General features: G+C 42.7%; 1 protein-coding gene across 1 annotated transcript in view; it reads right to left on the bottom strand.

Moving 5' to 3' along the window:
• Nucleotides 1-16,135, bottom strand: part of plxnb1b (plexin b1b) — a 98,044-nt gene that overhangs the window by 40,551 nt on the left and 41,358 nt on the right. The gene's annotated exons all lie outside the window — the stretch shown is intronic.

Raw genomic sequence — 16,135 nt, 5'->3', positions numbered from 1 at the left:
ACCAAAAACTGAAAAAGACACCATTCATCACACCAAGCAAGTCTTAACCAGTGTATGTAGGTACACACACACACACACAAAACTCTTTCTAAGAGCATTAGAAAGCTTTCTTTGTTGGTCGTAATCTCCCGTTTGTGGGTATGAGTATTGAGGCCTGCAATTCAGTGCAATTCAGTTTTATTTATATAGCGGCAGTAACAATACAAGACGCTTTACAAAACCTGGTCTGAAACCTGGCCTGCAAAAGAACTGCACGAGAATAACAATTATCATCATCACCTACACAATTTCAACCAACTGTGAATAAAATCAAAAAGTCCAGAGTCCAGCGCAGCAGACACAGGAATTACAGGCATGTTAAGACCGAGAAGGAGGGAGTTTCTCCAGCCAACATTCTTAACTTTTTTTGCAAGATGCAGGTATGTTACTCTAACCATCCTCTCCTCTCCAGAAACTCTCAAAAACCTGCAGCTTGTCCCACCTCGCCTCCAAGAGTAACAGGCCAGTCATGCCCTCCTCATCTATCTCATATCTCACTATTGCTGAAAGCAGAAAACGAAATGGTTAAATAAAATAAAAAGTACAGTAAACTGGGCCGCAGTCAGTAACAAAAGGTTTCCCATTCCTGCAGCAGTGAATAATCCAATCAGGCTCAGTTTCATTCAGAGTTTCGGACACATGGGAACAAGAGAATGGACTCTTGATTCAATTCCCTCACATTTGGCCTCAGAGTGAAAGACCTTTTTGGACTGGAGGGGAGGGTGAGGAGGGGAGGGGGGTGACTTCAGCAGGCCGAAAGGTATGAGAGTGATGAGAAATGCGAAAAGGAAATGCATGCCTGGAATTGCTTTTATCTAAATGTTTCTTCACTTTTAGGTAATGGACTCCACTTTGTTTCAGCGCTCTCTGCAGAAACAGTCGCTCCTCAGTTCACACATGATGAATTGTACAGTAGGTACGCCGAGATATTCAGTCTAATACAATGATAATTTAGCTTTTGTTCATTTTAATCTGCAAAGTGTATTTGAAATACGATTAGCTCAAAAATCGTACAGCACAGTGTAGTATATAGTATGAAGATGAGTGGAGAACATAGTATTTGCACTAATGGGACATTTTTCCATCACTACAACTTACAACTAAATGCACCATGCATTGTATAAAGATGGACGGTGGAGCAGCGCCTTTAAAGTGAAGCCAAAGGGAGTAGAGCTCCCCCTGGTGACTGGCTGAAGTATAGGTCATAAGCTCCGCCCCCTCCATGTTAGTGGGCGGGACTTGGGTTAAACTAAAACACTAAAACACACGTCAAATATTTTTGTTTCAAGGATGGTTTCTGTCATTTTAGGTAGTTGATATAATGTTGATAAATGTTCACGTGTCAATTTTTCTGATTCATTTTAGTTATTTGACGCTATAGAAACAGGATGTGACATCATGATGACTACAAGTTGCCATGCCAACCACTCCGTGAAGGGGTCCAGTGGTACCATGAGAGTCGTACAGTGTATAATCCCACATTTCCTTGTAACTGGTGGAGGTAGAGCAGAGCGTAGTATTAATTAAACGAAAACATGAGTGAGTCTGGAGGAAGTGTGGGCGGGGCATCGCTAACGCAGCTCCACGTGGCCCCACTCTCGGTCCGTACTGATCAGACTCTGGCTCCAAACTCGCAAGATGGCGCCGCCCGTGTGCCCCGGGATACTAGCGTCAGATTGGACGATGCACGGAAGTGGGGACGCATTGTCCATATTTATATACAGTCTATGCCTGAAATGCACAGGTCACTACATCAAACAGAAGATAGGGACAAATTTTAAGATAACTGGCACTTTCTAACTTAGAGAACAGCAGAACAGGAGCACCAGTCCAACCTCAAACCTAATTATGTATCGCCCCAGAGGACCCATGTCCATTCTCTGATGAGTCACGACTGTTTGGGAGGCACAAGAGAGACCTATGCAATATTGGGAAGGTGGTATTAATGTTATGACTGATCATTGTATGTTACAGTTGAGGGGGGAGCTGTGGAGCGGTGGATAGGGAGGCAGCTTTGGGACCCTAGGGTTGCCTCCCTCCCCCTGCATCCATGGCATAACAAAACTGGAGGAAGCAACGGAGCTTTTTAAGATTAAATGTCCCCCTTAATTTGTGCCGATGTATACTAATGTTGAGGCTACAGTCGTGGGACCTGTAGAGGATGGAAACTGAAGCCGACCAAAACTCCACAACACAACGGAGCATTCCTGAGAGGCACATTCAATTGACTCATCATCCGCTTCACTGAGTCCAGCCTTTCATTCATTTTCAATTCAGTTATCCTACATTCTGGAGGAGACAGAGGAGGACCACAGCAGGGAGCGGGACGGAGCGCATTTGAAGTGAAAAATCTGGCAGAGGGGCACAGGCGGAGAGAGAAAACGGGGGTTACAGGATGACAATGGTGAAGTGGGAAGAAAAAAAATAAAAGAGGGGGGAAACAACGAGGGAAATCGCCACAAACAAGCGCCAGCAAGCCTCAGCGCTCAGCGAGGACTGATGGAATGTGACTAATGATAATAAGCCAGAGAGAAAGAGGGGAGAGAGACGGGGAGGGAAGGAAGAGGAGGATGGGGAGGACGCCATTAATTACAGTGCCTATCCAAAAAGCCCAATTCAACAACCAGTCATTTGCAGAACACGGGGGAGGGTGAAATAAAGAAGGTTTCTAATTAGTGACCTGATTGGGAGGATAAACACACAAACGTTCATGACGTATGCGGGGGAGGGCTATAATGAGAAGTCCTCTTTTGTAAACTTTACAAAAATAAAATAAAATAAAAGCACTCCAACATGCAGTTCACACACAGCAGGACTAAGCAAGGCCTTGAGAGAACACAGCCATCTGCAATCAGTCACTGCCTTTACATCAACAAACACTGTTTACGGAGGACGCTTTAGTGGCTGTGAGAGCCCACGGTGTTTAATTACACAAACGCTGGCTGTCAACATCCTCCTACTGCTGCTGCTCCACAGCACGACCACCACCAGTAGTCTACACAAGCTGTATACAGGCTACCTATGAGAACACACAGGGAGACCAGAGCCTCTGCAAACGCATGATTGTACGTTTGGATTTCAAAGGGATGAGGCTGCAGTCTAGCTGACGTACACCTGCCCAAAATGTTGACAGATACATCTCATGAGTGCCGCAAGAATTGTAATTAGCTGCTTGTGATTTTCCGTACAAGTTACCGGCTGCAAGGCAAGACAAGACGGCGTGAGGGGAGTTTAAGAAAAACTCTATGGTCGCCTCCTTGTCGGCTGCAAACATCTGAGACAGAGATTCGGACGCAAAATATCAGGTCACGGTGGCTGCTGCCCTGCATGAATGAATGTAAACCTGGCACTGTGACATGAAGTTAATGGACATACGCCGATCAGGCATAACATTATGACCACCTTCCTAATATTGTCTAGGTGTCCCTTGTGGTGAATGGACATGGGCCTTCTGAGGGTGTCATGTGGTGTCTGGCAACAAAATGTTGTTAGTGGGGGCCTTTGAGGGGAGGGGCCTCTGTGGATCATCCCACAGATCCTTGATCAGTTTGGGATCTAGTGAATTTGGAGGCCAGGTCAACACCTTGTGCTGTTCTTCATGTTTTTTTTAGTTGTTCCTAAAGCGTATTTGTGGTTGCACCCTGCTGGGGATGGCTGCTGCCATCAAGGAGGGTCATTGCTATGGGGTGGGGGTGTCTGGTCTGGTCTAGGTGGGTGCTACATGTCTAAGTAACATCCACACCAATGAATGCCAGGTCCAAAAGTTTCCCAGCAGAACACTGAATTGTCACAGGACGATCAAAGTTATTTTCTTCTCCTGTCAGTGGTCATAATGTTGTGGCTGATCGGTGTTAATTATTGATGTGGTTGATGTATGAGGAGCCATATACGTCTTTATTTACCTCTACTACCAGAGATTACGGTGCGTATGGAAACTTACAGGGTTGGAGTTATAACCTGAGTTCTGTGCAGGTCTAACTAACGTCAGGGTGAAGTTCTCGGTTCTGGAGCAGCAGTAGAGATCCATTATCAGATCTGGAGACGCATGTTAATGCCAGGTCTGAACACACGTACCTAAAGCTGGTCACTTGTGATCGGATAGCCCATTTGGGTTCTTAACGTAAAGTCTGAACAGGTCCTTCCACTGCTCAAACAGTTATGTTCCCTTGGTTAGGTTAGTGAGTTCAAAAGAATGTACCATGACATTAGATCTGTAAAAACACTGGTCTGATATCACTCCTCAGTTTCTTCCACCTCTGCCTGTAACACAGTCTTTACAGCAACCGTTGACAGCACCGCTAGCCACTAGACATTAGAGCTGGCAGCTTACGTTCCATTACTCACACAGCATTAAAGCTAATCTTGGGGCAACTACAACCACACATTACCACACAGACAATAAATTGTTCTGGCCTCCTGTTAGACATAAAACTATTTCCTATCTCTACGGATAAAAACACAGCCTTTGGGATTTACTTAATTTCTTCATTTCATGTCAAAACACTGCATTTCCTCTCCCATTAGCTGGTTCACTGGCGCTGGATCTGGACAGGCACGGCTGGCTGGCTGACAAGAAGTTATTTATAGGCAACCCCTCAACAATTGCCACCCATCTCAAAGAACACATTCCTCCTCGGCTGATGAACTTCACAGGGAGCGAGGGCCGAGGAGGAGGGAAACCGTGGCCCTGCGCTCTCTTCCGGAAAACATCATTCTAGAAGTTAAGACATGAAAGCCTCTGGGTTTCCAGGATAAAGGCCATTTAAGGGATCAAGTCCTTCACTGTCATGACACCGGGCTTTTTCTGGACATGTTTCAGTGGTTAGGGGAGAGCCACTTGTCGCTTAGTGGGTGAAGGAAGTTCTCGTGGCTGTTAAATTTTATGGCCCTGAAAGTAAAAAAAAAATAAAAATCATCCGAGGGTGTCGGCGGCTGAGCTTGGATATAAGAGAGGTCGGATATCCCCGGAACTCAGGATCCCCTACGGATTTTGGTGGAGCTTTGAGAACAAGGAATCAGTGTTTCTCTGCATTCAGTTTATTTAAAGGCTGCACTTAACTGAGCCCAGGCGAGATGTGGTGTTTTTTTTCTTTGCTCAGTCTTATTTTATCTTGGCTGAATTGCACGTCATGTCTGCGCAATCTTGCAAACGTCTAATTCAGTCCACAGGTAGAAGGCCACAGTGGCAGTGAAGTTAAATAACAACAAAAAAAGGTTTAAAATCCATTAATTCAACAAGAGATTTTCTATTATAACAGCTTCTCATCCATTTAAGTTACTTTGCAGACCAAACATTAGGTATTACAGTTTGATCGCAATGACACAGTCTCAAAATATTCACTTGAGCAAAACCGGGGGGGAGGGCCGGGCCGGGGGGGTGTCTGTGCTGGAATTAAATGTTAAGAGGTGTAAATGAGAGCAAGTAGCGAGTGGCCGGGGCTATCATAAACAAACAGCCACAGCTGCCAGACAGGAAGCCATAAACCTCGTCTATCTGGGTCGTAACTCAGACAGGTGCGGCCGGGAGCGCACGGATCCTAAAACCCTCCACGGCGGTGCAGGGCGGCTCTTTCGATGAGCTGTGGTCATTTTAACCTTCCATACGAACGTGATTTGGCTTTGAGACCAGGTGTTGTCTGCACGAATGGCAAAGGGTCTGCACTTATGGTATATAACGTTTTTATATGAAGTATTTTACACACACACACTTACACCCTCGAATGGCATGAACTGGGCAGGATGCTCGCCTGCCATTGGGAGTCTTAATCCCTGTCCGGCCTTTACTTGACCAGGGATTAAACCGCCGACGATTAATGGATATCCCACTCTACCACCTGAGCCACAGCCCTCTATAGCATCCCTTTCCACATAGAACAATACATCTATTATTTGATAATAGCTCAGTTTTAATTGATACTTGTATTTCCATGGAGTCAAACTAGACAGTGTTTCCTGGCCGGTGTGCAGAACATCCATCGTTGCACTAAATATAGTGTAGATGAGATGATTCCAGAAAGCATGAGTTAGTTATTTACTTTACTTTGTATAAAGAGCTAATACATGTGAGGATGATCCCAGCTGTAGTTGTGCAATGTGTGCGTGTATATGTGTAACCCCTCCTTCACTGTGGATTAGGCAAAAGGCAGCGTATGTGATTGAATCTGTTTACACCTCCATAGTTCACTGAGGCATGCAGCCGGCCAGTGAGACACTACCACTGTCTGAGACATAACAGAAGGGTGGGGACACAAATGCATGCTGTCATTACCGGGTTAACACGCTGAGACACCTCCTTGGACACCGTATTTAAAGGGTCTCACCTTGACCAGGTGAGGGGCTTATTAGACACTGTTAGAGCCTTGATGCTGTTAAGTCAAGCAGAACAGTCCAGAGGGAGCACATTACCAGCTGTTAGCCACTGGGGATAATCAGTAAAGTCACTGCAATCAGCTGTTTTCGCTCTTTAACAAGGAAGTGGGCACGAGCACAAAGACGTCACGTTGGCAAGGAATCAAAAAGCACGATTTATGATGCTGGCTGGCTGTGTCTTGCCAGGTCTTGTGGTGTGTAAATGATTTTACAACTTTACTCTGTGGGAGGGCGGCGCAGCGGTGTGGTGTGGTGTGGTGGTTAGCACTGATGCCTCACAGCAAGAAGGTTCTGGGTTCTCTCCAGGTACTCCAGCGTCCTCCCACCGTCCAAAGACATGCTGGTTAGGTTCATTGATGATTCTAAATTGGCCGCAGGTGTGAGTGTGAATGGTTGTCTGTCTCTCTGTGTTAGCCCTGAGATAGACTGGAGACCTGTCCAGGGTCCAGACAGCTGGGATAGGCTCCAGCGCCCCCGCGACCCTTCACAGGAATAAGCGGTTACAGAAAATGAATGAATGAATGAGTGAATGAATGAACTGTCTGGGAATCTCTTCAACAACGACAACGTTTCACTTTTTCTAACACCGAGGTCAATCTAGGTTTTATCTGCTTTTGAGCTAAGAACCTGTTCAGATGTTGGATTAAGATCAGATCTTCGATATCCGATCTCAAGTGACCATCTTTAGGTACGTGTGTTCAGACCTGGCATTCACATGTGTCTCCAGATCTGATCTCAGTTTCTCTGTATATAAATAAACTCAGACATCATCTGGGACACAGTAGAATATTTTAACAGCTGATGTCTCTAACGGATCTCTACCGCCGCTCCAGAACCGAAAACAGCTCTGTTTTTATGTGTGTGCATCATGACTTTGTCAGATTATAACTCCAAGCCTGGAAGTTTCCATACGCACCGTAAACTCCGGTAATAAAGGGAAATAAAGACGTCTGTGATTGAGGAAATACGTAACTTAACACGGCTTCTCATAAATTCTTACTTAGATTTATTTATTGTTTAGTTAGTTAACAGCTACAAGGACAGAATATTTTAAAAGGCTCTCATTACTAATGAACAGACGTCACTTACGCTGCTTTTTCCTTTTTAGGTGATCATTTATAATAGTGGTTGTGTGTTTTTTTTCTGAATGAATGATGCAGGAGCATTCCCTGTTGAGTATAGGAGGTCTTTAATGTGACTCAGGACGCATTGTGTTCACACTACCAAAGGAATGAGGACACATGTGACCCAGACCACCTCCAAATGTGGTCAGAGATCAGATCTCTCAAAGAACGTTCACACCTGTCTTTTACATGATCGGATCTTAATGCAAGGTCTGAACAGGCCCTTAGTGGTATGTCATTTTTGGCCCTTAAGACTACACAAGAACAAAAGTGAAACAGCAAAAAACGAGGCCAGTGAGAAAATACTACAACAGATCTACAGCAAATAATAAGTGCGACTCTTCGCCCCTTGGATGCAAACAGAAGCTGCAGCTTGCGTCTCCGCTCCACCGGACCGTGGCGTCAGCTGCAAAAACTCACTGTGTAGAACTTATGTGCTGTGAAGGGAGAGGAAAAACATCTGACTGTGCGTGTTCATGAGGCAATGTCTTCACTGGCAAATTATAGCTTGGGTTTTTTTTAACATGCTGATTATGGTTAAGGAAAACTATGCACACATTAGCAGAAAGAATGCAGAAATTATTCTGACAGACAGCGAACGTAGGGAGGACGAGAGCTATTTTTTTCCCGGCCTGCTCACTTCCGCCAATGTTACGGAGAGCAGAGACGAGTCTACGGGGAGCTGGAAGAGGTTTGCTCCCTCGAGTGGAAATACAGCATTTAAGATGTTGAGCAGGTCGGAGAAAGTAGGTACACAAGACACAACAGACTATTAAAATCACCCTCGATTCTAATCATTCTCGCTGCCGCTGTATTTCTGAACAGCCACAAATAAAAACATTTGTCAAAATGAAACACTACACATGGAGTCATACTAAACATGTTCAAATTTAGAATCACCGAGAACCACTTAGACCACAGTGGACACAACAGCACTGACAACACAGTCTATGAACATGTCAGATTGCCAACTACACCAATCGGGCGTAACATTATGACCACCTTCCTAATATTGTGCAGGTCTCCCTTGTTGTGAGTCATCAGAGAATGGACATGGGTCTTCTGAGGGTGTCCTGTGGTGTCTGGCAACAGGATGTTGTTAGTGGGGGGCTTTTAGGGGAGAGGCCTCTGTGGATCATCCCACAGATACTTGATCAGTTTGGGATCTAGTGAATTTGGAGGTCAGGTCAACACCTTGTGCTGTTCTTCATGTTTTTTTTTAGTTCCTAAAGTGTTTTTGTGTGTGTGCGTCTGTGTCAGGCTGCATCCTGCTGGGGATGGCTGCTGCCATCAAGGAGTGTCATTGCTATGGGGTGGGGGTGCCTGGTCTGGTCTAGGTGTGTGCTACATGTCTAAGTAACATCCACGCCAATGAATGCCAGGTCCAAAAGTTTCCCAGCAGAACATTGAACTGTCACAAGATGGTCAATGTTATTTACTGCACCTGTTAGTGGTCATAATGTTGTGGTTGATGGGTGTATATCCGAAGGTAAAACAGTTTTCATCTGTTCCAACCAGCCAAGTTCAAAGACAAAAAGTTTGCTGTCACAGTCTCTTTCCGACTGCATCCACGCTGCCTTCCCAGCCTCTACCTCCACAGTTGTTTCTTTGCAGAAGTCTCAGAGCTGCAGAAATGGGTCATTCCTCGAAGGCATGCACAGTTATCACTTTGTTGAGCACAAGAAACGCCAAGTTCTCTATCCAAAGCGCGCTCAGGCTTTCGGGCGGCAAACGCGATCGGGATGACAACCAGACAGATTTCAGTCATTATAGAGATTCTGCCTAAACTCGCTGGAGGAAAACAGCAGTGAAAGCGTGCCGACGCTGTAGGTCGTTAAAAAAATAAAGTATAACAATAAACTAGCTTTAAAAAGAAATATCTAATGCATGTTTATGACAGTTGAGGTGTTAATTATTATGAATAGCTTAGAGTTTTCAGCGGTCTGTATAACACCCCAACCTCAGCAGAACAGGTTCAACAAAAAAAACCCCAAAAAAAACACTCTGCTAGTAACTGCTAGTAAAAACATAAATAGGTGAAATGAAAGATAGTTAAAAACCCCCAAAAATTAAATTAAAAATTAAATAAAAACATAAAATTAAATTAAATTAAAAATAAAAATAAATTTAATTAAAAATAAAAATTTAATGAATTAAAATTTAATTAAAAAAATCTAATTAAATGAAATTAAAAATTAAAAATTAATTAAAAACAAAAATGGAATTAAATTAAATAAAATTAAATAAAATTAAATAATACAAGATATGATTAGGTGGGTATATTATATATTACAGTAATACAGAGGGTTAAATGTTAGAACTGTAAAACCAATAATCTTAAACTACAACTTGGGAGTGCGCTCGGTTTAAATATCTACCAGACCCTCCAGCCAGCAATGGTTCACCTCCACCTGCGTTCCTCTACGTCTCACCAGATAAAGTGTTGTCTGGGGGCTTGTAATTCAGCTGGTCTAACCTGCTCTGAAGGCATACTCGGCCTGACAGGCTTATCTTCCGTTTGATGCCGCGTGAGAGACTGAACAAAGCCGCTCCATAGCTGCTCCATATTTATGACTCCAGTCACTGGAGAGGGGACCAGACCCGCACATCCCTCAGGCCTTGACAGCTTGTTAACGCTACTTGGCTTTGCGATACAGGATTTCATGCTGGTGTGGCACAATGCTGACTCAAAACTGTAGAGCAGCAGCGAAATTCACTGGGATTGTTCAAAGTTTCCAAGCAAAAGTGAAGAGAGCTTTGTCGCCGGTAAAAAGCTGCGGTAAAACTTCCCTTTCCCGTCTCTTCGTGTGTAGATTTCAAGGGAACAACCCAAAATGTTCTCACCTTATTTTTGAATAATCCTCCCAGAGTTACAGTCTTATTGTATCTCGTTTGTGAGCACTTCAACGAGCCAGTCATCTTCAGATCTGGCACAGAGCTCGTCTGGACGCCAACATCACAAAGATGACTTGTTTGTCCTCTATAAACCCAAAGACCATTGCACCATCATACTCCTCTTTAATGATTCATTTGTCTACATTACTGTAAAAGTTGTAATAGACCATGCTCACGTTTGATAGTAATGCAATGAGTGGAAAATGATAAAGTTCGCTTAATTCAATTGTTATTCCAATTCAATTTTAGTCTTGACTGAGCTCTTTGTCACAAAAGGAGGTGTTGGTTCACTAAGTGGCGATGTGCACCTTTGACGTTAATTTGTTTACCGCATGTAAAACCAAAGACAAAGAAGAACTACCTCAAAAAGAATAAGACAATTTAAAAAAAAAAAAAAAAGACATGATGCTAAACAAGTTAAAACGCAAAAAAGATGATATATTGTGATTTTAAACATATATACTGTGTATTCTAAATTATAAGCAATTAAAAAAACTGTACAGAACGGCAGAATGACAAAGCATAGACTGTAAATAAAGATGGACAATGGAGATGCTCCTCTAAAGTGAAGCCAAAGCAAGTAGAGCTCCCCCTGGTGGCTGGCTGCAGTATAGGTCATAAGCTCCACCCCCTCTATGTCAGCGGATGGGACTTGGGCCAAATTAAAACACTAAAACACACGTCAAATAAATGTTTTTTCAAGGAAGGTTTCTATCATTTTAAGCAGTTAATATAATGCTGATAATATTAATAAGTTTTACTTTAGTTATTTGACTTTATAGAAACAGTATGTGACATCATGATGACAAGAAGTTGCCATGCCAGCTGCTCTGTGAAGTGGTCCTGTTGGGCCGTGAGAGTTGAAGAAAATAAATAAATAAATAAATAAATAAATAAATACAGTGTATAATCCAACATTTCTTTGTAACTGGTGAAGGAAGACCAGAGCATAGTATTAATTAAACGAAAACGAGACTGAGTCTGTGGGCGGGTCATCGACATCGTGGCTCCACTCTCGGACCGTACTGATCAGACTCTGGCTCCAAACTCGCAAGATGGTCCCTCTCGTATCCCCGGGAAAAAAGCGTCAGTTTGGCCAATACAAGTAAGTAGGGACGTATTGTCCATATTTATACACAGTCTATGTGACAAATACAGACTACTGCCACTTGCTGGTAGAATGAGTTATTTTCTTCCACACAGGCACAGAATGAGAACACCAGCTGACCACAGCGAATAGTAGAACTATTGCAGTTACTGGAGGATTAGACTTAGACATAAATAGACTTTACTGATCCACAAGGGAAATTGCTTGGTCACAGTAGCTCAGCTGCACAAGAAAAAAAAACACTAGTAAAAGGATAAATAGATAGTTCAAAACTAAAATAAAAGCATGTTTGAAGGTAAAACCTCATACCAGCCATCAGATACTGTCGGCATGAGAGGGATCACTTCATTTACATATCTTGGTGGGGCTGCTTTAGTTTTAGTCTTCTTTCATGTGCATTCAAAAGTCAGACTCAGTGTTTTAACTCTGTAAACCATCCCTAAACTTAACAACCATCCTTCAAAAAAACTGATTCCAGCTAACCTGAATAACCTAGCAGGAAAATTCCTATACCGCCCCCGCCACCTTTCTTCCCCCTCACATTCAAATCTACATGGATTCTGTACTTGGAACTCCGGGACACAATTTATGGAAATCCGTCATGTGATGGAAAATTTTAATCCCAGTGCAAGCTGTTGTAGTGAAAGTTAAAAGCTATTCCCCTTTGAAAAAAAAAAAAAATAAAATTGGGAAGTACTCTGGGATTAAAATGTCAAAGACACAGGATTGCAGGAAAATCAAGAGTATGATATCAAACTGAAAAAAAAAAAAAAATAATAAAAAAAAGTCAATAAAATACAATCCTGTGTGTAAGGGATTAGATTTTCTGGCAAAATTATGGGAGGCGGCTCTTTTTAAACAATTCTAACTCATGCAGTGCTTCATGTTTCACTTTGACAATTATCTGGGATAATCCACTGTCTAATACAGACTTTGGCTCAACTGCAATGATTACATATTTATCATTTCTTTTCAAGTGCTCATAAATATGATAAAAAAAGTGGAGGGGTAGAGTCAACTGACACTGATCTCCAGACACCAAAGAACCTCCTTTTATCAGTCTGTATACAGCATGTCACTGTGGCATTAATATTTAATATCCAAGGCACAAAAAAGCTGCACAATCCTTTCAGCTCATGCATGATGGGGTTAAAATCCGTTCTTCGGTCATGAGAATAATAATCTAGCCTTAAAGTTGCTTACTAAGTAGTACAAACAGACTTGTACTGATTTCAGCTCCTCATGCGGCTTCATGTCATTATAGATTAAATAGCTTTGGGGGGGTTTTAACCTTTAATGTGATGATATCCCGCCGGGAATACTTCACTGGAACCCGTCCTGATTTCTGACACAGTCTTGGCAAAATGATTAGATGATCATGCCATTATCCAGATACAGCAAAGTACAGCCAACTTTTAGACCATTCGGATTCAGTCCACTCTAATGCTTTAAGATACACTTGATTAAAAGATCACAACAACAACAACAACAAGCCTGGACTAACCAAAAAAAAAAAAAAAAAAAAAACACAGATGGGTCTGGGGGAGATGCCAAGAAGATGGACCGACGGCCACAGGAAAAGAGAGTCACTTGTTTAAATTTAGAGCGATGAGGAGAAAGACAAATATTTGGAGTCTCCTGGAGCAGCGCCACAGCACAAAAACACGCTATTATTAGAAGTACGTAGTGGGAGAGGGACGGCAGCCAGGCAGCCACGGGCTTGGATTTTATGAGGAGATGGTGGGAGAACGGGACGAGGAGGCATCGAGCGAGCCACCCGTGAGAGGATGAGGGATTCTATTGAATTTTGAGGCCAGGTCAACACCTGCTGGGGATGGCTGCTGGCATCAAGGAGTGTCATTGCTATGGGGTGGGCTAATCTGGTCTAGGTGGGTGCTACATGTCTAAGTAACATCCACTGAATGTCAGGTCTAAACGTTTTCCAGAAGAACATTGAATTATCACAAGATGGTCAATGTCATTTACTTACAACATAATGTTGTGGGTGATTGGTGTATGGAGGACAGAGAAAAGGGCCTCCAGCTAATCATTTAGCTCATTCAGACAGACAGACAGTACATAGTGTGCTAACAAGCAATTGTGTCTCCTACAATCATACAACAGTAGCAGAGAGAGCAGGACTTAGGACCTGGTGTCATATCAACATTGCACTACACAAACAGTCCAGCATTCAAATGCATGCAAATAAATCAGGGCAAACAAAAAAAAAAAAACTTGTACCCAATGTAAACACAGCTGTGGAGCAGCAAGTTTCTCTTTGTCTTTGATGCCTCAGCACAGAGAACACTGATGTATCATCACTGAAGCCAATATTATATGGGACCCTAACTCAAAGACTTCCCTCCTCCTCCTCCTCCTCCTCCTCCTCGAGGCCAGACAAACTTTAATTGCATTTGGTGAAAAGTTTTAACAGATATTTCCATACAATTATACCGTAGACGTCCCGGGCACCAAGAAGACACACAGACACAGTTTATTTTAATAGGCTGTAATTCAAATGTGCTACACCTCAGACTAGTGTTTTCTGTGGACACTGGGTGTCCTCAACTGTTGTCAGGGCTTTATCCATGAACCTTAAATACATTTCTCATTTAACACTACACGAAACCATGTGAAACTGCTAGACTCAGATTTTCCTGATAAACGCTGTTGTTGTGAACGGACGCTAAGAGACTCAACAAACTGATCCGCAAGGCCGGTGGTGATGTTGTAGCTGGACTCTTTGAACACAGTGTCAGAGAGGAGGATGTCGGCAAAAGCGAAAAGACCATCCTGGATAAATCCTCCCACCCACTCCGCAACACACTGTCCAGTGTGAACGCTACAGGAGGTCATCGAACTTTATAACTCCTCCCGCTGAGTGTTGGTCACTCTTAAAACTCCTCGAAAATGAAGCCAAAGCAAGTAGAGCTCCCCCTGGTGTCTGGCTGCGGTATAGGTCATAAGCCCCACCCCCTCCATGTTAGTGGGTGGGACTTGGGCCGAACTACAACACTAAAATAAAATACACGTCAACTAATTTTTTTTTCAAGGATGGTTTCTGTCATTTTAGATAGTTAATATAATGTTGATGAATGTTAAGTGTAAATTTTTTTAATGTGTTTCGTTTTATGTAGTCATTTGACGCTATAGAAACAGGATGTGACATGATGGACGACTACCAGTTGCCGTGCCAAGCACTCCATAAAGTGGTCCTGTAAATAAGTACAGTGTATAATCCAACATTTCCTTGTAACTGGTGGAGGTAGAGCACAGCGTAGTATTAAGTAAACGAAAACCAAGATGGCGCCGCCCGTATCCCCGGGAAACTAGCGTCAGTTTGACCAATGCAAGGAAGTGGCGTCCATATTTATATACAGTCTATGCTCTTAACATTTCAGACCCTGCTATAATTTATTTGTAAAGATTTTACCTCTGTCAAATTGTGAATACTGTGCAAGATTTGTTTTTTTATGCATCTTACATCTTGTATTAATTATTTATATATTTTTTTATATTGCTTTTTTGTTTGTATTTGACTCTGTCACCTTGCAACTGTCACCTTGAGGGACCAACAGCAACAAAACAGTTTCCATGAAGGATTCTGATTCTGGTGAAATAAAACACGAAGGCACCTGAAGCAACAGCAAACCATAGTTTGACTCTAAGCTTAAATTTTGCAATCGTTAAGTCCGTCAATCAGTTTTTGCGTAGCTGTCGTTGTCTCTCTCTTAGCAAAGACAGAACCTAACTACTGGACACCTTCAGGCTCAGGAAAGGGATTTTATTTCTGACCACCACGGTACTCTCCTCCAAGCACCTCATAAACAACACAGCCCTATCGCCCGTCTCTCTCTCTAGAAGCCGGCACCATAATCCTTTTTTTTCTTTCTTCATAACGCCGGTCTTTTTCTCAGAAGCCGTCAGCCGTTACAACCTGAAATTAATATTAAAGACAGTGCTCAAGGTGGAAGGGCAGTGGAGGTGATTTTGCAAAACATGAGCAGCATGATCTCTTGCAGGGATAGGCCAGACCTGCACACACACACACACTTGAACACATATATATATATATATATATATATATATATATATATAAAGGCTCCTTTCTGTGCCTGCCTGGGACATAACAAGGGCAGTGCAGAGAGAGAGTGAAGGGTAAATGTTAGTGTGGCTGCTGTGTTGTCTGGTCCTCTCTGAATGCTGTGTGTGTGCATACACAAAGAGCTTCTTTGTGTTCCCATACGACTAATGCTGCTTTTCCATAGAGCTGCCTTAATAAAACATTAGGGTGTGAGTTGCTTATGGAGCCAGGCTCATTGCACAACACACAAAGGTGAGAATGAAGCCGTAAAACAGTTGGAGGAGCACTGCTGAAGCTCTTTAAACCAGGCTGCAAAAGAAGTCTGGAATGGAGTTAAAAAAAAAAAGAGAGAGAGAGAGACGAGCTCCTCTACAAATTTAAAAGAGAAAATCATTATTCTGTCAAAGGTAAGAAATAAAATAAGAGCCGGAGCCCGACTATAGCTCTGGGTCAGATCATAGGGTAGTAATAAAAATTAAAATTAAAATGACAAATAATAAATTAAATTAAATTAAA

The sequence above is a fragment of the Chelon labrosus genome (genome assembly GCF_963514085.1).
Source record: "Chelon labrosus genome assembly, chromosome: 4".
NCBI lineage: Eukaryota > Metazoa > Chordata > Actinopteri > Mugiliformes > Mugilidae > Chelon > Chelon labrosus.
This window is presented reverse-complemented; position numbering and strand designations above follow the sequence as displayed.